The 27225-nt window shown below is 44.0% G+C and overlaps 1 protein-coding gene across 6 annotated transcripts in view; it reads left to right on the plus strand.

Annotated features, from left to right (window-relative positions):
- Nucleotides 1-1316: 1316 nt before the first annotated feature.
- Nucleotides 1317-27225, plus strand: part of RABGEF1 (RAB guanine nucleotide exchange factor 1) — a 70918-nt gene continuing 45009 nt past the window's right edge. The window contains exon 1 of one of the 6 annotated variants that reach the window (XM_002722278.5): nucleotides 1317-1464. The gene's annotated coding sequence lies outside the window, so the exon portion shown is untranslated. The remainder of the gene's footprint in view (nucleotides 1465-27225) is intronic. The other 5 variants (XM_008249650.4, XM_070064755.1, XM_070064756.1 and 2 more) reach the window with 5 other exon arrangements.

Below are 27225 nucleotides of genomic sequence, written 5' to 3' on the forward strand. Positions count from 1 at the left end.
GGTCTACCACGTGGGAAGCAGGGACCCAAGACTTGAGCCACCACCACCGTTATCAGGAAGCTGCGATCTGAAGTGGAGCCTGCACTGAAACCCAGGTACTTTAATACAGGATGAGGGGCATCCCAAGTGACATATTAACGGCTGCACCAACGGCTGCACCACAGCTTCCCTTATTTATTTTTAAAAATTTATTTGAAAGACAGAGATCTTTCATCTGCTGATTCACTTCCCAAAACACTGCAACAGCTAGGCTGGGCCATATCCAAGCCAGGAGCCCAGAACAAACTCTGTGTCTTCCACATTGGTGGCTGAGACTCCAGCACTTTCAGATGTTATCACCAGCCCAGGGTGTGCATTCCTAAGAAGCGGGACCCCAAGCACTCTGATCTACGAAGCAGGCTTCCCAATGGGTGCCTCAACCACTGCACCAAGACTGCCCTAGGCTGCACTTCCTACCGCTCTTTCTGTATTCTTTCCCCCCACAGCAATTACCACTGTCCAATGTCCTACCATAAATTTGTTTATTGGCTCCTCCACCTCTCCCTTTAAGCACCGCAACTACTTGGCACAGGTATTTTTGTCTTCCGTTCTTGTATCCTCAGCCTAACAAGCGTCATGCGCTGAGGAAACACTTGAGGAAGAAGTCGATTCATCTGTGCTCTGAAAATAAACGAAAACTGAGTAATCAGGCGACCTATCCAAGATCACAGAAGGCGACAATTTGCAACGCTGAGCTTCCAGTCCAAGTCTGCATCCCACACAGGACATAGATTTTCTTTTCATTCCTTCCCTGGGGCTGCATTCGGTGGCACAGGTGGCATCCAGGATACACAAGCAGTCAGTGTGTTTGGCTTCTGTCTCCAACATTCTTGAAATGGGATTCCACGTGGGATTCGACCACTGATAATACTGCGTGGCACTGGCGGAGTTATTCAACTTCTGGGTTTACTTTGCTCCAATGTAAAATCGGCGTTTGGACCCATTTCTCTCAAATCCTTTAACTCGAACACTTCTAGCTTTCGGGCAGTTCTCCCACTCCGTGCCGCTCCCTTGGGCGACACCCAAGGGGCAGTGCTGTCCTCAAGCATTTACAAGCCGGAACCCGGAAGCAAGCAGGGAAATACAGGCTTCTCCACGGCGTCCGAACGCTCCGGGTCAGAGCCCCAGCGTTAACCTGGAGGCAGCCCGGCCCCCCAGCGTCTTCGGCGCAGCTTCTCCACACAGCCTCTAGGAACCCGTTCGCCCACCACCGCCCCAGGGCACTAACTAGTCTCCTCCCCTCCAGGGCCCAAAGCCCCGGAAGTGACGCCGCGGACGTGCGTGACGTGCGTGCGCTCCCGGCGCCGGGGCGGGGCGTGAGAGGGAGGGCGGGTGTGAGGGCGGGGAGTGGACTGGCCGAGTCAGGACCCACTTGAGCTACGCGGGGAGAGCGGCGGTCCCGACGCCGGTGGAGCCGCCGACGAGGTGGGGATCAGAGGGACGGGGTACGAGGGTGGCGCCGTTCGGAGCTCCGGGAGTGGGCAGAGACGTCGTCCCGCGCGGGACGAGGGCTGCTGGGTCATTCGTCCGTGCCGTCCGGCCGGCGGGAGCCGGTTCGCGTCGGTGTCTCCGGCCGCGCTTCGTCCCACACCCGGGCCCCGGGCAGCGCGGCCCTGCTGGGCGCTAGGCCGTCGCGGTCTCTTCATCTTCTTAGTGCTCGCCCTCCCCTGTTTCAGGCAGTGGTTGCCAAGTTCTGCACGGCCCGGCCGAACTCGGACGGACCGACTGCCTCCTGCCACCAGTGCACCCTCCCGGGGGTGGCTCGCTCCTCATCCCGCGGAGTCCGAAGGGACACCTGTGGTGGTGGCCGGTCGGGTGGTGCCCGGACTCCTGCAGAACGCGTCTGGGTCCGGAGGCTCGGACCCAGAGCTAAGCCCGGCCAAGACGGGGGCGCCGGGACAGAACCGCCCGGGTGCTGGGCGGGGTGCTGTCTTGTCGCGGCCCCGGGATTTCAAGTCTGTGGTCCTGACTTCATCCCGCGCGCGAGGGCGGAGTGGTGGGGCCGGGTCGGAAGTCCCTGCTTTCGGACCGTCTGGGTGGAGAGCTCGCTGCCCATCGCGGAAGTTCGGCGGGGAGACAGGGAAGGACTGAGCCGTCGGGAGACCGGGTCATCGGCAGCTGGCGGTGTCTCAGCGCGGCTGACCAGTTCCTGCGGTTGGAAATGTGGCCGAGGGGCGCGGTGGGCTCGGCTCACCTTGGAGATGCCATGGGAAATTTTGCCAGGACGAGTTTGCAGCATCACCTGGTTTTTGGCTGAAAAGATTTTTTGGGAGAGCTTATAAGAATAGTTGCGCTTTTCCCTTTGTAAAACTAAAATTGTTTAACACACACACACACACCACAAAAACTTAAAATGGTTGTACCAAGAAAGCTTGCGGGAGGTGCCAGAAGATTTGATTATGTTGTTAATCCAATTAATGATAAGTCAGACTTAAGAGCTGCTGGTTCTTAGGCGGAGGATTAACACGTGTTCTGGGTTTGAATTTTTACTTCCCATCCAAGCAGGTCCATTTCTCTCCAGAAGTTAGCCAATGTAGGAGAGGGATGCATGGTGAAGATAATTTTAATACAGCGTGGCAAGGGTGTGTGCTAAGTGCTGAGCAGCTGCGGCCATGGCCACGCAGTTGGGTGTGGAGGGCGGAGGAAGGGAATACTTTTCTGAAGTGTCCTAGAGCTTGAGTAACATTCAGACTAACTAGGTGGGATGGGAATTTTGGAAGTAGGTGAGAATATGGGGGAGGGAGGAACTAAAGAAGCGGCCACTAACTACAAGGAGGTGCTTGTGGGATTGTTATGTGGTTAAAATGGAATTTTACCTAACTCTTCCACACTGGTCTGCCCTGTGGCTGATGAGTCGGATATGGTGCTTGGTTATGTCTTGTATTTCAATCTTTTCTGCTCATTAAATGTTCGAATTGAATTATGTGTTCATTTACTGTTGGTTTCTTTGTGTAAGGAAGGGTTTTTGATCAGCTAAGTTGTAGATGTCTGTAAACAAGAATTCTGCCTTTGTCTCTTTGCGTTTGCCATCTAAATTGGGCATTCACAAGTAGTTGGCTTGATGAGGATAATTCATTGAATTCTGGTGTTTATTGAGAAAACATTTTGGTCAGTACTCTCCCATTGTAATGTCTACATATGGAACTAAGATCTTGTTTCTTTTACTGGTGTCAGTTTTTGGCTGGAGTCAGGATTTCACACTTGATTGCATGAGTTTAATTTCTGGCACGTGTGTTTCTATTGGCTGTGAAGTAAATCCTTTTAGTAGAGTTGATCTGCCCCTAAAATATAGGAGATACCTATGTAACCTAACACCTGGAACTCAGACTAGACATGGTGCCAACTGACCATCGCCAGTTATACCATGCACACTAAAAACATAGTTTCACAGTTAAGGCCCAACGTTTTCTTTCCTTTACTTTTTTTTTTTTTTTTAAGTTTATTTATTTGAAAAGCTCAGTTACAGGAAGAGGAGGAGAGAGAGAGAGAGACAGAGACAGACAGACAGGCCTTCCATCTACTGATTCATTCCCCAAATGGCCCAATAACCGGGGCTGGGTCAGGCTGAAGCCAGGAGCCAGGAGCTTCATCCAGGTCTCCCATGTGGGTGTAGGGGCCCAAGGACTTGGGCCATTTTCAGCTGCTTTCCCAGGCACATTAAGCGGAGAGCTGCATTGGGAGTAGGGCAGCCGCAACCATATGGGGTGCTGGTGCTGCAAATCATGGCTTAAAGTGCTGTGCCACAGCACTGGCCCCAAGGCACAACATTTCCAAAGTTTTTGTAAATGCTTACCTCTATCATAAATCACGGTAGAAATGTTGTGTATGTTATTTTGTACAGCTGAATTGCCTCAGGTAATCTATACTATTGATAAACATGGGAAACAACAGCTGACTTCTCTTTATCCCACTAAATATTACTTATTTGTTAGATGTTTAGATAAAGCTTTTTTTTTTTTTTTTGACAGAATGGACAGTGAGAGAGAGACAGAGAGAAAGGTCTTCCTTTGCCGTTGGTTCACCCTCCAATGGCCGACGCACCGTGCTGATCTGAAGCCAGGAGCCAGGTGCTTCTCCTGGTCTCCCTTGGGGTGCAGGACCCAAGCACTTGGGCCATCCTCCACTGCACTCCCTGGCCACAGCAGAGAGCTGGCCTGGAAGAGGGGCAATTGGAACAGAATCCGGCGCCCCGACCGGGACTAGAACCCGGTGTGCTGGCGCCGCAGGCGGAGGATTAGCCTAGTGAGCCGTGGTGCTGGCTAGATAAAGCTTCTAAAATGCTTTAATAAAAGGTAGTACTTTCATGGTGCTGTTTTCAAGTTCCCTGTAAAATTTCTGTTTTTGATGAAGTTGCTGTCAGTGGAGTAGGACGTATAATTTTTATTGTAAGGTGGAAAGCTTTTATTTGTTTTTGGTAGCAAAGCTCACTTGTTTGTGGTCAGTAGGAGGGCCAAAAACCTTGATTGTGATCAATTAATTAAATGTAGTTAAAATTAAGGTTCAGATCAGAATGATAAGTGTGTGTTCATGAGTGGGTGAACTATTCCAAAGTGAGGTTCTTAAGCTTTTTATTTTCCCAACCACAGCAAGAAGATTGCTGAAATTCTGGCAGCAGGAATGTAGCAAGAACCTTTGCTGCTCTAAATTCTGTGCTGTGTCAACTTAAGGAGAGGGAGTGATTGGCAACATTCTCTGTGTTAGGCCTAAGACAATTCAAATTGTACAAAAATTTTTTTAAAAAGGTTTTATTTATTTGAGAGACAGTTACAGACAGTGACAGGGAGAGAAAGAGAGAAAGGTCTTCCATCCACTGGTTCACCCCCCAAATGGCTGCACCACCAGAGCTGTGCCAATCCAAAGATCTGAAGTCAGGAGCCAGGAGCTTCTTCCAGGTCTCCCACGTGGGTGCAGGGGCCCAAGGATGGGCCATCTTCTACTGCTTTCCCAGGCCATAGCAGAGAGCTGGATTGGAAGAGGAGCAGCTGGGACTAGAACTGGTGCCCATATGGGATGCTGGCACTGCAGGCAGAGGATTAACCTACTGTGCCACAGCACTGGCTCCCACAAAAATCTTTTTTTTTTTTTTAAAGATTTATTTATTTGAAAGTCAGAGTTACACAGAAAGAAGGAGAGAGAGAGAGGTCTTCTATCCACTGGTTTACTCCCCAGATAGCCCCAACGGCCTGAGCCGCGCTGATCTGAAGCCAGGAGTCAGGAGCTTCCTCGGGGTCTCCCATGTGGGTACAGGGGCCCAAGGACTTAGGCCATCTTCCACTACTTTCCCAGGCCACAGCAAAAAGCTGGATCAGAAGTGGAGCAGCTGGGACTCGAACTGGCGCCCACATGGGATGCTGGCACTTCAGGCAGCAGCTTTACCCGCCATGCCACTGCCCCAGCCCCGGCACAAAAATCTTATGAACTACTTTTGAAGTTGGCCTGTTCAGTTTCCACTCAAAATAAGTACTACATTGTAATTGCATTTTACAATGATTTGGTCTCTAATTTAAAATTAAAATCGGCTTTTGGGGTATTTTCACATAGGAGTATGTTTATAATTTTCTTTGTGATCTAAAGTTAAAACTGTATAATGAAAATGTTTTATTTTTGTGGTTCCTCTGCTAATTTTAGATGTAATATTTGTTAAAGCACTTTTTTCTTTCCTTTAGAAACCACTTTGGAGCATGTAAAAGAAAATAACTTTAGAAATTCACTCATAAAAATGTTTTATTAATGGAAGAAAATGTCTTCATACTGTGCTATACTTTTTGAAGGTGAATAGTATCATTTACTTGTCGCACATCTTGTTCCAGAAAGGATTTGTAATGATTTTTAAAGATACAATACATACATACAGAAATAAGTGATTAATCAACTCTGAACTGAGGTAGAAGGTTACTGTATTCAGAGTATTGTTGGGCTGAAGTATTAGAGGGCCACAGATTTGGCTTTGCTTGTTAGTAGCAAATATTGCCAGTATTAGAATTTAGTAGAAATGCAATCAGTTACTTGGGTGAGTGACCATAATAAGATCACTGATATCAGTTTCTCCTTTGGATCCCCCAAACCTGCTTGTATTAAAAAAAAACTCCTCAATTCCATCCTTAAGTAAATAACTCTTAGGTTTCAAAGTGCTGTTGTGTTTTGCTTTATGTTTTAGTAGAACTCCTCCTTGCCTCTTTGTGTAGATTGTTGATATAAAATAAAAATATAATTCAGTAAAAAGCAGTTCTGGTTCCAGCAAAATAATGTGATCTAGGTACTTAGATCTCCAGACTCATTTAAGGATCTGTTTTAGATGATCTAGCCAAGTAGGTGGACTTTTCAGGCCATCTTCCCTAAGTATTTTCCTTCTCAGTGGAGCTTCTGTAATGTATTTGTGGTGGGATTTGAGTTTGTGTTTCCTCTTTCTTGAGCACATCTATTTTATGTTGTTGGTTAATCACAGAGCTTTGTGTTTTAATAGAACTGTGTTACACATCGTGGGGGGTATGACAATCATATTTGAATGAAAGCCACTCACCTCCACACAGACATGGGCTAAGGAAACATCAAACCATAGACCTAAGATTCATTTGGAAGTAGGTTTTCAGATGTGAGCTCCAGCATGGAGAGCATTGGCTTGAAATCTTCAGGTGTATGATTTATTTTTCAGATAGGAACAGATCCAGTCATCTTAGGTGAAGGGTGTAGTAAGTTGTTAATTCTGTATTTCCCTCAAATTGAAGAAGTTACCTTTTCAAGTTCAAATTTATAGAGTGCTAGCATGGGCAAGGCCCTATGCTAATAGACCATCCATATTCATCCTTACTCAGTAAACAGTGAGTGAAACTCCTTGCCTAAATATAGTTGCGTAATGTTTTATTTCCTTAATTGCATTTCCATATAGCTTTTGACATTGTTTATTAAGCATGTTCCTGAAAAATGAGTTGGGCTAGTGACCAAAATTTTGAATAAGATATTTTAAGAAGAACACAAATAAAAAGTGTAAACACAGAGGCAGTTGTTTAGCCTAGCAGTTAAGATGCTGACATCCCATATTTTAGTATCTGGGTTCCAGTCAAGTTCAGGATCCTGATTCCAACTTCTTGCTAATGCAGACCCTGAGAGAGGGCAGTCGATGTTACAAATACTTGGGTTCTGGCTGTCCCTGTGGGAGACTTGGATTGATTTCTGGGCTCCCAGCTTTTGCCTTGCCTAACCTCTGCCCTTATGAGCATTTGGGGCATTTGAAGAGTCATCCAGGGGGTAGGGTCTGTCTGTCTCTTACTCTCTGCCTCTCACATAACAAAAGAAAACAAGTGTAAAAACTGTAGGCTACTGAAATAGAATATCTAAAAATTCATCATAATCCATATCTAAAGATAATATGCGTGGCTCCTACTTAGCAAATTAGATATATAATTTTATTATTTATATTTATTGGCCATTGCAGTTGAGGTTTCAAGTGGATAAGCATATTGCTTTTATTTGCCTAGTGTTTTTTTTTTTAAAGATTTTATTTTTTTATTTGAGAGATAGTTACAGACAGTGAGAGGGAGAGACAGAGAAAGGTTTTCTGTCCGTTGAATTACTCTCCAGATGGCTGCAATGGTCGGAGCTGTGCCGATACGAAGCCAGGAGCCAGGTGCTTCCTCTTGGTCTCCCATGTGGGTGGGTGCAGGGGCCCAAGGACTTGGGCCATCCTCACCTGCTTTCCGGGCCACAGCAGAGAGCTAGATGGGAAAAAGAGCAGCTGGAACTAGAACCAGCACCCATATGGGATGCCAGCACCGCAGGTGGAGGATTAATCCACTGTGCCGTGGCACAGGCCCCTGCCTAGTGTTTCAAATGTTGTATAGTCATGAATGGGGCACATAGACCTTTTTTTTTTTTTTTAATATTTGTTTATTTATTTGAAAGAGTTACACAGAGAGAGAAGGAGAGGCAAAGAGAGGTCTTCCATCTGCTGGTTCACTCCCCAGTTGGCTGCAACGGTTAGAGCCTGGAGCTTCCTCCTGGTCTCCTATGTGGGTGCAGGGGCCCAAGGACTTGGGCCATCTTCTACTGCTTTCCCAGGCCATAGCACAGACCTGGATTGGAAGTGGAGCAGCCAGGACTCGAACTGGTGCCCATATGGTATGGCGGCACTGCTACTTGCTATGCCACAATGCTGGCCCTGGCACATAGATCTTACTAACATTTATTAGAAATAATCAGATGGAAAATGCTTTCATACCCATGTGCTAACTGTTGAAACCTCTATGAAACCTTGCCCTGATGTTACCTGCTCCAGCAAATAGAATGTCTATGACAATGACAATTGAGATTTAGTATTTAAGCCTTTTAAATGTCAGCTGTAGTAGACATCACTTTCTCCCCAAAGCCTACTTTTGTTCTTGGATGTATTGGGGAACAAATTGCAGTTTTTTGTTAAAAGAGCATTTGTAGAGTGTGAGCTATAGAAAAATTTTGCCTTTTCAGTACTTCAGTCTAGTAACTGAACAGATTTAAAATATAATTCTCAAACATTATTTTCTGTATGAGTGTATATACATTATATGGTGGTTGAGAAATAAGTTGAGATTCTTTGGAAGTTGAGATTCTTAGATTCTGACAGAAAAATTATTCGATAGGTTGTATTACAGGTCCAACCAGTTCCAGCCCCAAACATAACCAATAACGGATATAACAATAATTCTACCATTTTAGGTCAGTGGACCATAGATTTTTTTCTTTTAATTTTTATTTTATTTAAGTGACAGAGTTGCTATCCAATAGCTTACTCCTCAAATGCCTATAATAGTCTGTCCAGGCTGAAGCTGCATTGGGAACTCAATCCAGGTCTTCTACATGTGCAGCAGGGAGCCATCACCTGCTGACTCCCAGGGTTCACATTAGCAGGAGGCTGGAATAAGAAGCAGAGCTGAGGGGCTGATATTGTGGCATAGTGGATAAAACTGCTGCTTGTGATGCTGGCATCACATATAGTTGCCAGTTTATGTCCCAGGTACTGCACATCTGATCCAGCTCCCTGCTAATGGCCTGGAAAAAGCAGTAGAAGATAGCCCAAGTTCTTGGATCCCTGTCACCCATGTGGGAGACCTGGATGAAGCTCCTGTCTTTGGCCTGGCTCAGCCCTGGCCTCTGTGGCCACTTGGGGGAGTGAATCAGTGAGCAGAAGACCTCTCTCTCCCTCCTTTTCTCTCTGTAAATTTGACTTTCAAATAAATAAATAAATAAAAATTTTTTAAAGCAGAGCTTGGAATTAAACCCAGACACTCCAATATGGGATCCAGCATCCCAACCAGTGTCTTAACCATTAGGCTAACCACCTGCTTTGGAATAGATTTCAGTTTCTTCTGTAAATGGTTTAGCTGTATTTGGAGAAGATTCTCAGTACTAGAAAATATTTAAAAAATTTTTAAAAATAATTTTTAAAAATTTATTTGAAAGAGCTACAGAGAGGAGGCTGGCGCTGCAGCATAGCGGGTAAAGCTGCTGCCTGCAGTGCTGGCATCCCATATGGGTGCCAGTTCGAGTCCCAGCTGCTCCTCTTGCAATCCAGCTCTCTGCTATGGCCTGGGAAAGCAGTGGAAGATGGCCCAAGTCCTTGGGCCCCTGCACCCACATGGGAGACCTGGAGGAAGCTCCAGGCTCCAGCCATTGCGGTCAGTTGGGGAGTGAACCAGCGGAATGGAAGACCTTTCTCTCTCCTCCTCTCTCTGTAACTCTTTCAAATAAATAAATCTTAAAACAAAACAAAAAACAAGCTACAGAGAGAGAATCTCTTCCATCTGTTGGTTCACTCTGCAAATGGCTGCAACCGCGAGGGCTGGGCCAGGCTGAATCCAGGAGCCAGGAGCTTCTTCCAGGTTTTCCACATTGGTGGCAGGGGCCCAATCACTTGGGCCATCCTCCACTGCTTTTCCTAGGCCATTAGCAGGGAGCTGGATTCAAAATGGAACAACTGGGACTTGAAATGGCCCCATATGGGATGCCGGCTTCACAGGCAGTGTCTTTACCTGGTGTGCCACAACACCGGCCCTGAAAATATTTTTAAAAGATTTTATTTCCTTCTTTCTGTGAGTTTAATAACAAGGAATTAGGTTTAATGATCAGGAATTTTAGTAGCTTTCAAAACTTCACAGTCTAGCACCACAGACTATCTTCTGATCATTATGTTTCTTTTGTCCAAAACATGTTTGCCCTTTATTTTGTGTTTTGAAAAAAAAATTGAGTTTCCAAGCATTTCAGAACTTATAAAATATGTGTCTGTGTGTGAATTTTACAGTATTTTAAAGAAGTCTAATGCTTAAGCTCTAAGTTATTTGATACTTGTAGATTTGTTCTTCTCTGAGTTAGCATGAGTTCTGTAATCACAATTGGTTACAGCCAGTGTTTAAGGCTTTTGATAAAAGATTTTTCTTAGCTGTCAGTGATGAAGGGCTAATTTCCAACCACCTGGCTCACATTTTAATTTTTCTGTCTTTCTGATGGATTACCACTACTACCCTTCAAAATTCTAGTAGTGCTTTTTGTCTTAAAGTCTACTTTTTTTTTTAAAAAAAAAAGATTTATTTATTTGAAAGGCAAAGTTACAGAGAAATAGAGATTGTCCATCCACTGGTTCATTCTCTAAATGGCTGCAATGACCAGAGCTGGGCTGGGTTGAAGCCAGGAGCTTCATCTGGGTCTCTGAAGTGGGTAGTGGGGCCCAAGCACTTGGGTCAGCTTCTGCTGCTTTCCCACATCTGACCCAGCACATTAGCAGAGAGCTGGGACAGAAGTGGAGCAGCTAGGACTCGAACCAGCACCAATATGGTGCTGGCATTGCAGACATGGGTTAACCTGCTGTACCACAGCGCTGGCCTCATAGTCTACTTTTTATGACTTCAGTATAGCTCTTACTAGCTTTCTCTTTGTATATGTTGCATGCTTTATATCTTTTCTACCTTATAATTTAAAACTGTATTTGTCCTGAACAGAATTATGGAGTTGGATTTACCTTTTAGTTTGACAATTGAAGTCTTTAAAAAAAAAAAGATTTATTTATTTGAAAGGAAGAGTTACAGAGAGAGAGGGAGAGACAGAGATCTTCCATCCACTGGGTCACTCCCCAAATGGCCGCGATGGCTGGGGCTGAACCAAGCTGAAGCCAAGAGCCAGGAGCTTCATCTGGGTCTCCCACATGGGTGCTAATGCCGTCCCAGGTGCATTAGCAGGGAGTTAGATCAGAAGTGGAGCAGCTGGGACTCGAACCTGTGACCATACGTGATGCTGGTGTGGCAGGCAGTGGCCTAATCTGCTGTGCCACAACACTGGCCCCGATTTAAGTCTTTATAGTAGAATATTTAATTCACTTGTATTTATTGTTGCTATGTTTTCTTTTTCTATTTTTTTTTTTGTTAAGATTTATTTATTTGAAAGGCAGAGAAGGAGGGAGGGAGGGAGAGGTCTTCCATCCACTGGTTTACTCCCTAGATGGCCACAATGGCCGGAGCTGCGCCAATCTGAAGCCAGGAGCATCTTCCTGGTCTCTCATGTGGGTGCAGGGACCCAAGGCCTTGGGACATCTTGTACTGGTTTCCCAGGCTGTAGCAGAGAACTGGATTGGAAGTAGAGCCGCCGGGGCTCAAACTGGCACCTATATGTGATGCCAGCGCTGCAGGTGGCAGCTTTATCTGCTGCACCACAGCAGTGGCCCTACTGTTTCATTAAGAATGATTTAGATTTATTTATTTGAAAAGCAGAGAGACAGAGGTCTTCTTTCTGTCCTCTGGTTTACTCCTCAAATGGCCACAATAGCCAGATCTGGGCCATGCTGAAACCAGGGGCCAGGAACTCCAACCTGGTCTGTCATGTGGTGACAAGGGCCTAAGTACTTGGGCCATCTTCTGCTGCTTTCCCAGGCACATTAGCAAGAAGCTGGATTGGAAGTGGAGCAGCCTGGATCAAACTGGCATTCGGATATGCCAGTATTGAGTTAACTTGATGTGCACAAGCCCCTTCCATATAGAATAAATAATAATAATAGTATACATTTATCAAATTCAACATAATGTTTGGTACGTGTATACATTGTGGAATAATTAAGTCAAGCTAGTTAACATACTCATTAGCTCACATTTTTTTTTTCTTTTTAAAGATTAATTTATTTGAAAGCGTTACACAGAGAGAAGGAGTGGCAGAGAGGGAGAGGGAGAGGGAGAGGAAGGGAGAGAGGGAGGGAGGGAGGGAGGGAGGGAGAGGTCTTCCATCCACTGGTTCACTCCCCAGTTGGCTGCAATGGCTGGAGCTATGCCGATCTGAAGCCAGGAGCTGGAAGCATCGTCCAGGGGCCTAAGGGCTTGGGCCATCTTCTACTGCTTTCCCAGGCCATAGCAGAGAGCTGGATCAGAAGTGGAGCAGCCGGCTCTTGAACCGGCACCCATATGGGGTGCCGGCACTGCAGGTGCCGGCTTTACCCGCTACGCCACAGCGCAGGCCTCTAGCTCACATATTTTGTTTGTGTATTTTTAAGCCCTATAAGAAATTGTTTTGAGGGCAGGCATTTGGCCTTAAGAGTTAAGATGCTGAGTTCAGATGCTTACATCCCATGACTGAGTGCCTGGGTTTGAGTCTCAGCTTCACTCTTGATTCCAGCTTCCAGTTAATTTGCACTCTGTGAGGCAACAGGTGATAGTTTAGGTAGTTGAGTATCTTTGGGAGACCTGGATTGAGTTCCTGGCTCTTGACTATCCCCTATTTCCATAGCCCTGCTGTTATAGGCATTTGGGAACTGAACCAGCTGATAGAATCTCTTACTCTGCCTCCATCTCCTGCCCCATGTGTGTGTCTCTCTCTGCCTCTTAAATAAAAAGTTGAAAAAATTATTTTATATAATCACTATCCATATATGCATAGGTATATGCTGGCATCACAGGTGGCAGCTTTACTTGCTATGCCACAATACTGGCCCCAATAATTTACCTTTTTAAGAGTTCCCAGTGGTATTTTTTCCAATGCAAACATTTTTATTTTGAAAGGCAAAGACAGGGAAAGACAGAAAAAGAGCTGCTGGTTACTCCCCAAATGCTCACAATGGCCAGGGCTGGGCCTGGGTCAAGTGAGGAGCCAGGAATACAATCCAGTTATCCCACATGAATGGCAGGAAATCAATTGCTTCCACTCAGGGTCTGTATTAGGAGGAAGCTGGAGTCAGAAGCCAGAACTGGGAATTAAACACAGGTACTCTGATGGGGGATGCGGGTATCTTAACCACCAGGCTGAACACCAGCCCAGTACTCTCATTTTTTTGTTCAACTGAAAGTGTCTCTATTTTGCCTTCATCTTTTTAAAGAAAAAATTTAGGTATTTGAAAGGCAAAGTAACTTGGAGAGAGATAAGGAGATCTTCCATCTGCTGATTCATTTTCCAGTGACTACAGTAGCCCAGAATGGGCCAGGCTGAAGCCAGGAGCTTCATCTGGGTTTCATATGTGAGTGGCAGGGGCCCAGGATCTTGGACCATCTTGTACTGCCTTCCCAGGCACGTTGGCAGGGAGTTGGATCAGAAGACAAACAGGCCGGCGCCGCGGCTCACTAGGCTAATCCTCTGCCTTACGGCGCCGGCACACCGGGTTCTAGTCCCGGTCGGGGCGCTGGATTCTTTCCCGGTTGCCCCTCTTCCAGGCCAGCTCTCTGCTGTGGCCTGAGAAGGCAGTGGAGGATGGCCCAAGTACTTGGGCCCTGCACCGCATGGGAGACCAGGATAAGTACCTGACTCCTGCCATTGGATCAGCACGGTATGGCGGCCGCAGCACACCGGCCGCGGTGGCCATTGGAGGGTGAACCAACGGCAAAAGGAAGACCTTTCTCTCTGTCTCTCTCTCTCACTGTCCACTCTGCCTGTCAAAAACAAACAAACAAACAAAAAAAAAAACAAAAAAACCAACAACAGCTGGGACTTTAATTGGTACCCATATGGGATGCTGGTTTTTGAACTAGCAGCTTAACATGCTGCGCCACCATGCTGGCCCCCAGTTTAATTCTCAGTTGAAATATTTACTCTTTTTATATTTTTCTTATTTTTGAATCATCATTATTTATAAGTCTTAACATCAATGCCTAGATCATCTAAGCGTCTGTTTCTATTGTCCGCTTTTTTTTTTTTTTTTTTTTTGATTTTTAGTTATGTGAATGCTAGGTTTCATGAATAAAATAAGGTTCTGGTGATGCTATTCTTTTTCAGAGAGGAAACTGACCTTTTGCTAGGCAGAGAGAATGGATACTGATCCCATAATGCTGTTAGGGACAGAATTGACAGTTGAGAGTGCTTTGCAAGTTTCCTAAGGCTTTTTTTCCTCTGGTTTGGCCTTACCACTAGCAAATACTCATGCACAGCTTCTGACTGATCTTTTGGTGAGTTCACAGGAATCCCTGCACCCAGGGGATTTTAGACTGTAATCTTTGTCACCTGAGGATGGTTGAGATGGTTGAAAATTTCACTTTTGACTTTCAGAGACTTTCCATTTTGTTTTGAAGCCCTCTGTGTATAGTTGCTGAATTTGTTAAGCATTTTTGGGAGAAAACTAGCCTTTTGTCAGGTCCTGGCCTTTGACTTGTCTTTCAGTGGAATCTTGGGCTTATAAAGGTCTCATGATTCTTCTGCCTCAGCAAAATTTGGATTCTGAGCCTTTTGCCCTAGAATCAGCAAATGTACTTGGGAAAAAGCTGCTGCAGAATGTTACCTCATTTCTCTACAGTTTCTTTTTTCCAGAATATAAACTCCTCTAATTTTAGGTGCTTGGGCAGCTTTCTGATGCCTTCAGACTTTTACTTCTAAAATGTGTCTCGTTTCCCTACTTCGCAGTAGGAATGTTGGTCTGCCACTGGCTACTCTTTATCAGATTCAGAAAAGGGAGTCAGTCTCCCACTTGAAATGAGGTCATGAGAAGTCATAATTGTAGTGTTTTCTTTTTAACAGTGGTTCTCAGAGGTGGTTCCCAGCCGCATTACCTAAGGACTTGTTAAATTCAAATTCTCAGACTCTACCCAAGACATAATGAATCTGAAACTCTGAGGTGGGACTCAGTACTGTTTTAATAAGTCCTCCGGTGGCATTGATGCATTCCAGTGCTCTGTAAGTTAGTTGCTTTGCTGTTTAATTCTTCTTCCCTACCGTCCCTGGACTCTGGAGAGTGTATAAGGGACAGAAGTGAAAGAGCAGTGTGTGTCTTTGAAGGCACTTCAAAGATTCAGAGGATTAATTTTCTGAACAGGTCGTTTTATACATTTAGAAAGTGGAGTACCCACTCTGTTCCTGACACTGTGCTTTAGTGCCTAGGAACATGGGATGGCATGTAGTGAGTAACTGTGATAGTTAAATGTTATAATAGCTGTATTTATAGAATGTTGTGGGAACCAGAGAGAATTAGTTTGTCAATGGGGGAATGTGGAGTTAGTGGAGTAACTAACTAGCAGCTCTTTTTCTGTCTAATGTTATTTGAAGGTGGACAAGCGTTGTGCTCCTGTGTGCTCATAAACAAAGTGGCCGTTTATTAGTTTATTATCTAAGGGAGTTCACTTTTAAGGATCAAAGGATGTGCTCTTATGCCAGGACAAGAGGCATAAACTAGGACTGTTACTGTGCTATTTGTAAAAAATAAGCAATATTGTGAACCCGCAGTTCTAAGTCAACTTGTGGAAAATTTGCTTCTTTTTATTATTTATAGAGTTTACAATTCTTTTTGGGTGGTACATTTTCCTGAGGTGCTGTAACAATCACAAACTGGGTGGCTTAAAACAACTGAAATTTGTTCTTAATTCTAGAGGCTGAGTCCTCAAATTTAGGGCTCAGCAGGGCCATGCTTCCTGTGAAGGCTCTGTAGGAGATGGCTGCTGGCAATTCTTGGAATTTCTTGGCTTGCAGCAGTATCACTCCCATCTCTGCCTTGATGGGCGCAGAGCCTTCTTCCCTCCGTGTGTCTCCTGTCCTTATTTGAGAGGCAGAGTTATAGACAGAGAAAGGGAATGTAGAGAGAAAGGTCTTTCATCTGCTGGTTCACTCCCCAAATGGCTGCAAGTTGATCCTAAGCAAGGAGTCAGGAGCTTCTTTTGGGTCTCCCACGTAGGACCATCTTCTGCTTTTCCAAGACCATAAGCAGAGAGCTGGACATGAACCATATGGGATGCTGGCGCTGCAAGCAGAGGGTTAGTCTACTACACCACAGTGCTGGCTGTCATCCTGACCTTCTGATAAGGACACCAGTTACTAGATTTAGGTCCCACTCTAACTCATCATAACTGCACCTGCAAAGACCATTTCTAAGTAAGCTCTCCTTCACAGGTATTAGGACTTCAGCCCATCTTTTCGGAGAGACACAATTCAACTCCTAACAGATGGGATAGTTTTCCCACCCTTTGAAAGTTTCTGCATTTTAGTTAGCTTAAGTTTTCATCTGTAACATTTAAGGAATATTAATTTTGTTGAAACTGCTGGTTCATAGAGTGATTTATCTCATTTTGGGGATATATTTAATATACAGAAAAGGGAAAAAGACCTTTAATTGTAGAAACCATGTTATATATTACAATTTATTGCTATTTTAGGTGGAATTAAAAGAAATAATTTTTCGTCAGTTACTTACAGAATACAGTGGCCATTTAGGGAATTGGCTGCCTCCTTGGAAGAGAGCGCAGAGAATGGTAGAAAGTAGACATTGGCCTGGGGAATGGCATGCTCAGATTAGAGTCATAGTTTTGGTTAACAGAAGAGGGTATGATTTAGGACAATAGGACATTGTTGTCTAGAACTCATTTCTTAAGAATGCTGCTTGCCTGGCTGTGCTCATTCCAGCAACAATAAACTGCATTATATTCCCGGGGTTGATTATCATTAGGAGTTATTTGGGCAGGCTGGTGTTTACTTTGTTGTTCTAATATTGAAACTTTGACATTGATTCTCTGTGACATTCACATTGCTGTTAAAAGAAATGTATTTAATGATATGAAAGTTGGAGAAATTTGCATATAGATTTGATGTGCTGTATTTGGCTAAAATTATGGTATCTTTATACATGTAAAGTGAAGATGAAAAGACATATAAAAAGAGCACTGATAAATCACAAGAAATAATATTAATGATGGAGAAATGAGCAAAGAATATAAGACATTAATTTCTTTTATTTTTTTAAAGATTTATTTATTTATTTGAAAGTCAGAGTTACACAGAGAAGGAAAGGCAGAGAGAGAGAGGTCTTCCATCTGCTGTTTCACTCCCCAGTTGGCTGGAGCTGAGCCAATCTGAAGCCAGGAGCCTCTTACAGGTCTCCTATGTGGGTGTAGGGGCCTGAGGACTTGGGCCATCTTCTACTGCTTTCCCAGGCCATAGCAGAGAGCTGGATTGGAAGTGGAGCAGCTGGGACTCGAACCAGTGCCTATATGGGATGCCAGCACTGCAGGTGGTGGCTTTATCCACTAAGCCACAGTGCTGGCCCCAAGACATTTCTTTTCTTTTTCTTTTTTTTTTTCTTTTTCTTTTTCTTTTTCTTTTTCTTTCCTTTTCCTTTTCCTTTTCCTTTTTCTTTTTCTTTTCTTTTCGAGGCAGAGTTAGAGACAGAAAGGTAGGTCTTCCTTTTCCATTGGTTCACCCCGCAAAGGGCCGCCACGGCTGGCACACACTGCGCTGATCAGAAGCCAGAAACCAGGTGCTTCCTCCTGGTCTCCCATGCGGGTACAGGGCCCAAGCACTTGGGCCATCCTCCACTGCCCTCCCGGGCCACAGCAGAGAGCTGGACTGAAGAGGAGCAACCGGGACAGAATCCGGCGCCCCGACCAGGACTAGAACCCGGGGTGCCGGCGCCGCAGGCGGAGGATTAGCCAAGTGAGCTGAAGCACCAGCCGAGACATTAATTTCTTTAAAGAAAACATTATCCCCAATAATACTAATAGATTATTAATGTCATTAGGAAAATACATGTTAAAACAAATGATTTATTGTTGGCCAGATTGACAGAAATTGAAGTTCATTAATGCTGTTTATGAGGTTGTGGGAAAGTAGATATATTGTTTATAATTATAATAAAATATCTTGTGCTGTTTACTTAAATTTTTTTTTCATTTTATTTGCCTTCCTAATTTGGTTATAGGAGGGACTTTTTTCTTATTCTTTCTCTCTCTTTTTTTTTTTTTTTTTGTAGATTTAAATGTCTCATTTATTTGAAAGGTGGGGAGAGGAAGATATATCTGCTGATTTGATTTCCAAATGCAAAAGCCAAGGCCAAATGCAGGCATTGGAAACATAATCTAGGTCTTCCACATGGATGACAAGAATCCAGTTACTTGAACCATCACCACTGCTGCACATGGGGCATTTTAAAAACTAGATAGACTGTTCCAGTTTTTGTGTTCCTCTTTGGTTTCCTTCCTGATTTTTCCATCTGTTCATAAGCTTAGATAACTTTCACATCTTTACAAGTTTCATAAATAGTTAATTGTAGTTCTTTTTCCTGTTTATCTTTTAAAAACTTTAACTCTTTGGGGTGGTGTTATGGCTTAGTGGGTACAGCCCATAGGAGTCCTGGGTGCTCCACTTATGATCCATTTCCCTGCTAATGGCCTGGGAAAAGCAGTGGAAGATGACCCAAGTGTTGGTGCTCCTGCCAACCAAGTGGGAAACCTGGAAGAAGCTCCTGACTTCTGGCTTTTGCCTGACCATCTGATGAGCAAACCAGTGGATGGGATATCTCTCTCTCTGTCTCTCCCTCTCTGTCTCTAATTCTGACTTTCAAATAAATCAATAAATCTTAAAAAAAAAAAAACCTTTTAATAGCCCTGTAATTAATTTTAGGATTTTTGGGGTATTGGCTTGCTGACCAAATAGTTTAAAACTTTATTGAGAAACTTCCCATCTTCTTTTTCTAATATTAAATTAGGTTATGTACTATGGTATATTAATGATTCATTTTTGGGGAGTCTATCCTATAATGATAATTGAAAATTTAACTTAGAAAATGGAAATTCTAGCCTGTTATTGCTGGTGAAAAATGAAGTCATTTTGTCCAGTTCTAAAAAGTTTTGATGGATTTTTATTGTCATTTTTATTAAACTTACATTTTTCTTTAGAACACTTGCTATTTAATCTTTAATATTTTCATACTGTTGCATGGTATGTCTTACCTCTCATTCAAGCCTTATTTATATCTATTTTTATGTAGATACATAAATATTTCCTAAATATTTTTACATATGCATACTGTTGTGGATGAGATTTCTTTTTATATTTTCTAATTTGTTATTCAACTGTTATAAGTTTCATATATTTTATGTATGTATATTTACCAAGCCTTTTTTTTTTTTAACTCCTGTAACTGGCAAAAAAAAAACAAATTTAAGGAGAGAAAAACCACCTGCTAATTTTGTGTCATAACTAAGGTCAAGGGATAGTTTTTCATTTTGTTAGAATGTTTCCTATAAATCCTAGGAGAGTTTCTTAGAGAATGTCCTATGAAGATATGACCTTGAACCCAAAAATAGGAGGCAGGACCCTCAAGAGAGATAATGAGGAGTACTCAGATTTACAACTTGGTTTTTTTGGTTTTTCTGAGATGAGTCTGGTTTGCATGCAGGGCCCTAAGGAAGAACAAAAATAGCTATATGGGCTTTGTACTTCTGTGGCTTTGGTTAGGGTACCTGAGCAATATTAAATACATTCCACAAAACTCCTCCATCATTTAAGAGAGCAGTCCAGACTTGGTTACATTTCCAACACTCCAAGTAAGAGGCTGTAATCCAGTTTTGCTAGATGTACACACCTCTGGTTCAGTGAGTTGTGACTAAAGTGTGGAACCAGTCATCTCATGACTAGCTACAGTCAACCCATGGCTGCTGGCAGCATATCTTTGTGGATTAGGAGAACTGTTTCTTGATAAAAGGGAGTTTGTTGGCATATGTGCTAGGCAGAGCCCCCCAGATGCATCCATTTTAGTAACACAGACCTATACTATAGTATTGATAGCACAAAATTGATAAAAGGAAAAAATGCTTATTTATTTTTTCCCTTTGCTTAAAGAAACAAAGGGGAACCACAGGATGATAATGGTGAGAAAAAATAGCTCAGACTCTAAAATAGGTTGATGGAACCAAGTACTTAATGTACTAAATATAGGCTTAGTGATGCCTCTGCCACTTGGTACCATTTTGATCAAGTAAGTCATAACTTCTCAGTCTCTGTTTCTTCAACTGTAATATAATAGAATAAAATGGGTGCTTTTTAATGTTTCTTCAGCTTAATGTTATCAGACTCCCACTTTTCTGACTTCCTAATCTTATTTTTCCTGTTTTTCTTAAATAAACATCTTTTCTTTTTTTAAAAGATTTATTCATTTATTTGAAAGTCAGAGTTTCGTCTTCCAGTTCACTCCCCAGATGCTGCAATGGCTGGGCCTAGCCAGGCTGAAGCCAGGAGCCAGGAGCTGCTTCTGGTCTCCTGCATGGGTTCAGGGGCCCAAACACTTGGGCCATCTTCTGCTTTTCTCAGGCCATTAGCAGGGAACTGGATTGGAAGTGGATAAACCAGGACTCAAACTGGTGTCCATATAGGATACTGGCTTTGCAGGTGGTGGCTTTACCTTCTACGCTACAGTGCCTGCCCTTCTCTTAAATTTTTTTTTAATTATTTATTTGAAAGAGTTAGAGAAGGAGAGAGATAGAGATCTATTTGGTTCACTCCCCAAAGAGAGAGCGTGATCTATTTGGTTCACTCCCCCAGTGGCTGCAACAGCCAGGGCTGGGCCAACCCATAGCCAGGAGCTTCATCTGGGTCTCCCATGTGCCTACAGGAGCTCAAAGACTTGGGCCATCTTCTTCTCTTTCCCAGGCACATTAGCAGGGAGCTGGATCAGAAGTGGAGCATCTAGGACTGAAGCTGGTACCCATATGGGATGTGGACGTTGCATGCAGTAGCTTAACCCACTGCACCGGAATGTCAGCCCCTTAGTTTTCTTTGTACCCTAACCTCATTAACTGTTTATTATGTGCCCAGTATGTTAGAAACATCCTGTCCCTCCCTACCCAAATGGCATTCCAATATATGGATGCATCTCAGTTTCTTTATTAATGTATCTAGTGAAGGACATTTTGGTTGTTTCTTGTTTGGTGATCATGAATAATGCTGCTATAAACATTTGTACAGAGAATTTTGAGTAAACATCAGTTTTTATTTCCCTAGAGGAAACACCCAGAAGTGTGCTTCTTGGGTCATATGAAAAATACATGTTTAGTGACTGGCATTGTGGCTCAGTAGGCTAATCCTTTGCCTGTGGCACTGGCATCCCATATGGGTGCTGGTTCTAGTCCCAGTTGCTCCTTTTCCAATCCAGCTCCCTGCTGTGGTCTGGAAGATGGCCTAGATGCTTGGGCCCCTGCACCTACATGGGAGACTTCGGATTTGGGGAGTGAACCAGTGGATGGAAGACCTTTCTCTGTCTCTCCCTCTCACTGTCTGTAACTCTCTCTCTCAAATAAATAAATAAAATCTTTTTTTAAAAGTACATTTAATTTCCTAAGAAGCTGTTATGTTTCTGTAGCAACTATATACTATTTTGCATTGCACTAAAATTGAGATTTCTAGCTGTTCTGCATCCTTGCCACCACTTAGCATCATCATCTTTTTGTTTTTCAGCCATTTTAATGGGTGTGAGTGATATTTTGTGGTGGTTTTTATTTGTGTTTCTTTAATGACTAATGATTTTAAACAAGTTTTCATGTGCTTATTTGTCACACATATTGCCAAGAACCGTGAAAGAGCTGAGTTTTTGTGTTTTTTTGTTTGTTTGTTTTTTTTTTAGATTTTATTTATTTATTTGAAAGGCAGAATTACAGAGAGAGAGACAGAGAGGAAGATCTTCATCTGCTGGTTCACTCCCCAAATGGCTGCAATGGCTGGAGCTGGGCCAATCTGAAGCCAGGAGACAGGAGCTTTTGGTACTTGGGCTATTCACTGCTGCATTTCCAGGCACATCAGCAGGGACATGGATCAGAAATGGAGCAACTGGGATTTAAACTGGCAACTATATGGGATGTCAGTGCTGTAGGCGGCCTTACCTGCTGTGCCACAGCACTGGTCCCAGGATCTGAGTTTTTACACAACTTAGAAGCAGGAAGTTTTCTTGCCAGTTTCTTGGATGATGGCAGAAGACGGATTCCTAAATTGGAGACAAAAGCTTTACTCTGCAACATCATAGGGACAGTGTCACAGCTAAGGAATTCAAACTTCAGGAACCTAAATCTCATAATGGATGCCAGACAAAGCTGCCAGACCTTTGATGTGGAGGGAGACATTATATTTATTGCACTAGATATCAAACTGTTCCCTTCTCTGGAAGGGGATGCCATCTTCATCATATAGGGATGTTTGATATGCAAGCATCCTTGAAGAAACAATTGGTAGTGATGATTTCTCTTACAGAAATGTGAGACACCAGTGTGTGTGTGTGTGTGTATTTAAAGATTTTATTTATTTGAGAGGCGGAGCCACAGACAGATACTGGTGAGACAGAGAGAGAGGTCTTCCATTGGCTGGTTCAGTCCCCAAATGGCTACAGTCGCAGGAACTAGGCTGATCAGAACCTGGAAACCAGGAGCTTCCTCCTGGTCTCCCATGAAGGTGTAGGGGTCCAAGCACTTGGGCCATCTGCCACTGCTTTCCCAGGCCATAAGCAGTGAGCTGGATCAGAAGAAGAGCAGCCAGGACTTGAACTGGCATATAGATGCCGGCACCACAGGTAGAGGCTTAGCCTACTACGCCATAGTGCCATCTGCTCCTCCCCTCCCCCCTTTAAAATATGTATTTGAAAGGCAGAGGGAAAGACAGAGAGGGACATTTTCTATCCATTGGTTTACTCTTCCAAATACCTGCAACAACCAGGGCTGGGCCGGTCTGAAGCCAAGAGCTGAGAACTCCATCTAGATCTCCCATATGGGTGGCAGCAACCCAGATACTTGGGCCATCATCTGCTGCCTCCTAGGCACATTAGCAGAAAGGTGAAGCAGAAGCAGGACTCAATCCCAGGCATTCTGATATAGGATGTGGGTGTCCCAAGCTGCACTCTATCACCCACCCTCAATATGTATATCTGCTTTGGTAAAGTGTCTATTCAAGTCTTTTGCCCATTGTTTTTAGAAAACTTGTATTTAATAAATATAAATTTCAAAAGTACAATTTTTGGATTATAGTGGCTTCCCCCCCATAACCACCCTCCCACCCACAAACCATCCCATCTTTGACTCCCTCTCCCAGCCCATTCTTCATTAAGATTTATTTTTAATTATACACAGAAGATCAACTAAGTACATACTAAGTAAAGATTTCAACAGTTGCACCCACACAGACACACAAAGTATAAAGTACTGTTTGAAGACTATTTTTACCCTTAATTCTCATAGAACAGACGTCCTACATGGGGAGTAAGTGCACAGTGACTCCCGTTGTTGATTTAATAATTGACACTCTTATTTATGACATTAGTAATCACCTGAGGCTCTTGTCATGCACTGCCAAGGCTATGCAAGCCTCTTGAGTTCACAAACTCTGACCTTATTTGGACAAGGCCCTAATCAAAGTGGAAGTTCTCTCCACCCTTCAGAGAAAGGTACCTCCTTCTTTGATGGCCCATTCTTTCCACTGGGATCTCACAGAAATCTTTCATTTAGGTCATTTTTTACCACAATATCTTGGCTTTCCATGCCTTAAATGCTTTCATGAGCTTTTTAGCCGGATCTGAATGCCTTAAATTTTGCCCATTTTTTAATTGAGTTGTTGTTTTTTTTTTTAAACCATTAAATCTTTAGTACCGAAAAGCATCAGATCCATGCATGCACAGCCTAAGGTTAAGCCCAGAAATTGCTTTCTTGATTTCTCCTTAATTTTATGTTCCCCAGAGGTCAACTTTTCTTTCTGTAATCAAAAAACAGATTTAATTACCCAACTCTGCCATGAATGCGCATTTGGGGCCAAGCTGTGGGAACGTAGACAGAACAATAGTGCTTTCCTCTGAATTTAGCTCCTGAAGTCTCTTTCCAGCCATGGCTACAGATGCATTGCACATACTGCTAGGCCTCTGAGAAAAAGACAGTAAAATGGAAGGATCTTTGTATTCTGAATATTAGGAGTTCCCTTTATCAGGCCTTCAGCCAGAACCAGGACAGCTGTTTCTGTGTCCCTGTGCCCATTTATGGGTTGGCCTGGTGGTGATAGAGGGTTTGATGATACTTAAAATTCTTCTTCCACCCAGGCCACTACCACCAAAGATGGCAGGCCTGAAGGTGGTGGTTGTGTACTGTAAGGACATCAACATTTCTAGCAATTTCTACAGAAATAAACTGAAGTACTTGGCCTTCCTGTACAAGCAGATGAACACCAAGCACCATCATGACCACTTCCAGCCCTCAGCTGCATTTTTTGACTATGTCAGGTTTGTTGCCCCACAAGAAAGACGAAGCACAGCCGGGCTGCTGGGGACTGCTTCAAGGCGTTGGATGGGATCCTGCTACCCTCTGACAAGGAAAAGTAGTTGTTGGTTCCTGGGGTGCTCAAGGTTGTGCATCTGAAGCCTATGAGAAAGTTTGCCTGGAGCCAGTGCTATGACATAGTAGGTTAAGCCTCCACTGGCACCCCATATGGGCGCTTGTCCCTATCCTGGCTGCTCCTCTTCTGATCCAGCCCTCTGCTTATGGCCTGGGAAAGTAGTGGAGGATGGCCCGAGTGCTTGGACCCCTGTACCCACATGGGAGACCCCGAGGAAGCCCCTGGCTCAGATCGGCCCAGCTGCGGCCATTTGGGAAGTGAACCAGTGAATAGAAGACCTCTCTCAGCTGTGTCTCTCCCTCTCTTTGTAACTCTGCCTCTCAAGTAAATTAATAATATCTTTAATAAAAATTGCCTACTTGAGATGCCTGGCTCATGAGGTTGGCTGGAAGTATCAGGCAGTGACAGCCACGCTGGGGGAAAAGAGGAAGGAGAAGGTCAAGGTCCGTTACCGGAAGAAAAAGCAGTTCATGAGGCCACAGAAATAGGCTGAAAAGAATGTGGAGAGGGCCGGCGCCGTGGCTCAATAGGCTAATCCTCCACCTTGCGGCGCCGGCACACCGGGTTCTAGTCCCGGTTGGGGCGCCGGATTCTGTCCCGGTTGCCCCTCTTCCAGGCCAGCTCTCTGCTATGGCCAGGGAGTGCAGTGGAGGATGGCCCAGGTGCTTGGGCCCTGCACCCCATGGGAGACCAGGAAAAGCACCTGGCTCCTGGCTCCTGCCATCGGATCAGCGCGGTGCGCCGGCTGCAGCGGCGGCCATTGGAGGGTGAACCAACGGCAAAGGAAGACCTTTCTCTCTCTGTCTCTCTCTCTCACTGTCCACTCTGCCTGTCAAAAAAAAAAAAAAAAAAAAAAAAGAATGTGGAGAAGAACATTAACAAGTTCACAGAGGTCCTCAAAAACCATGGACTCATGGTCTGAGCCCGATAAAGACTGTATTTCTCTAAAAGAAAAAAAAGTATTCTCCAATTCTCCCTTTTGCTTTTGAGAATTCTCAAAAGTAGTGGTTGATGCATGTTGTCCGTTTATAGCTGGATGAAGTCTATCTAAGTGCAGCTGCTGATGTCTCTGCTCAGTTTTTTCCCTTTGTTTTATTTTGTGCTCTGCTCAGTTTTTTCCCTTTGTTTTATTTTGTGCTCTGCTCAGTTTTTTCCCTTTGTTTTATTTTGTGCCCGGCTTCCTTCTAGGGGTCACCCTTGAATCTGCATACCTTCCTGCTGGGAGATTGAGGCTGTGCTCAAACCTCTCTAGCTAGTTAGGCTCCACTCTCATTAGCTGAGACTGCACAGAGGTGACTTGAGAGAGCTGTGCCAAAACAAAGACCTTGGGTCCTGAAGTGTGAATGCATTCCTTGGACCACACATGGATCCATCAGCAGAGAGTGAAAGTTTGTCCGTCTTTATAGCTGCTTTTGTAGCAGAGGAGTTATTGTCCTCACTTTATCGAGCTGGAAAACAAAATGCTGTATGAAATCCTGACTTAAAATAGTGATCTTACTGTGATTTCCCCTTTTTAGGAGCTTTCAGTGCTGCTTCAAACCCAGACTCTATAGTTTGAAGTTTTAAAAAGCTATAGTAATAACTTCACACTTATTTATACCACATCATTCAAGTTCTACATTTGCTTTCCTGTCTCTGAGCTTTTGTAAAAGATGTTCTTCCTGTCCTGAATGTTTTCTCTGTTATTTTTCCAAGATGCTTTATGGTTGATTTAACTCCATGTTGTTTTTAAAGAAGTATTATGAGAGGCAGGGAGGAAAGAGAGAAATAGAGAGTTGGAATTGGCACTCTTTGGTTCACAGTGCAAATGCTCATGAGAGGGCTGGGCTAAATCCGAAGCCAAGAAATAGGAATGTAATTCAGGTATCCCACATGAAGTGGCAAGAATTCAATTACATGAGCCCATCACTGCTGCCTCTCAGGGTCTGCAGTAATGGAAAACTGGAGTCAGGAGCCAGAGCTGGACATGGAATCCAAGTACTCTGATGTTGGATACACACATCTTAATTCCTAGGCCAAACTCCTACCCTCAAGGGGCATTTAATTAACGGTCTACCACCTCTTCCAAGTGGTCTTTCCATGCTCTCCAAATTAGAATCACATTTTCTCCTCCCCCACAGTTTAGCACTTCTCTTTTTCTGCATTTTTCAGTCTTCCTGTGCTTCTGGTTATGAGCTTCCTGAAGGCAAGGACATGCTGTATAAGTTGCATCACCAGTGACGTCTAGTTCAATTCTGTGCACACGATTGGCTCTTAGTGAAATGTTTGAGTTGAATTAATGGTGGGGATCTGCATGATGTGGGCTTAATTTTGTTCTTACCTATGAGTTTCTTGAGTGTACGCTGTAGAGTGCCACTTTTTTTCTGTGTTTATTTGGCAGTTTATGTGAAGAAGAATGGGTACTGCGGCTGGTGCTGTGGCATAGTAGGCTTAGCCTCTGCCTGCAGCTCTGGCATCCCATATGGGTGCCAGTTTGTGTCCCAGCTCCTCCTCTTCCCATCCAGCTCTCTGCTAATGGCCTGAGAAAGCAGTAGCAGATGGCCCAAGTGCTTGGATTCCTGTGCCTTAATGGGAAACCTGGAGGGGGCTCCTGGCTCCTGGCTTTGGATCGACCTGGCTCTGGCTGTTGTGGCCATTTGGGAA

This window comes from Oryctolagus cuniculus, chromosome 19 (assembly GCF_964237555.1).
Source record: "Oryctolagus cuniculus chromosome 19, mOryCun1.1, whole genome shotgun sequence".
Taxonomy (NCBI): domain Eukaryota; kingdom Metazoa; phylum Chordata; class Mammalia; order Lagomorpha; family Leporidae; genus Oryctolagus; species Oryctolagus cuniculus.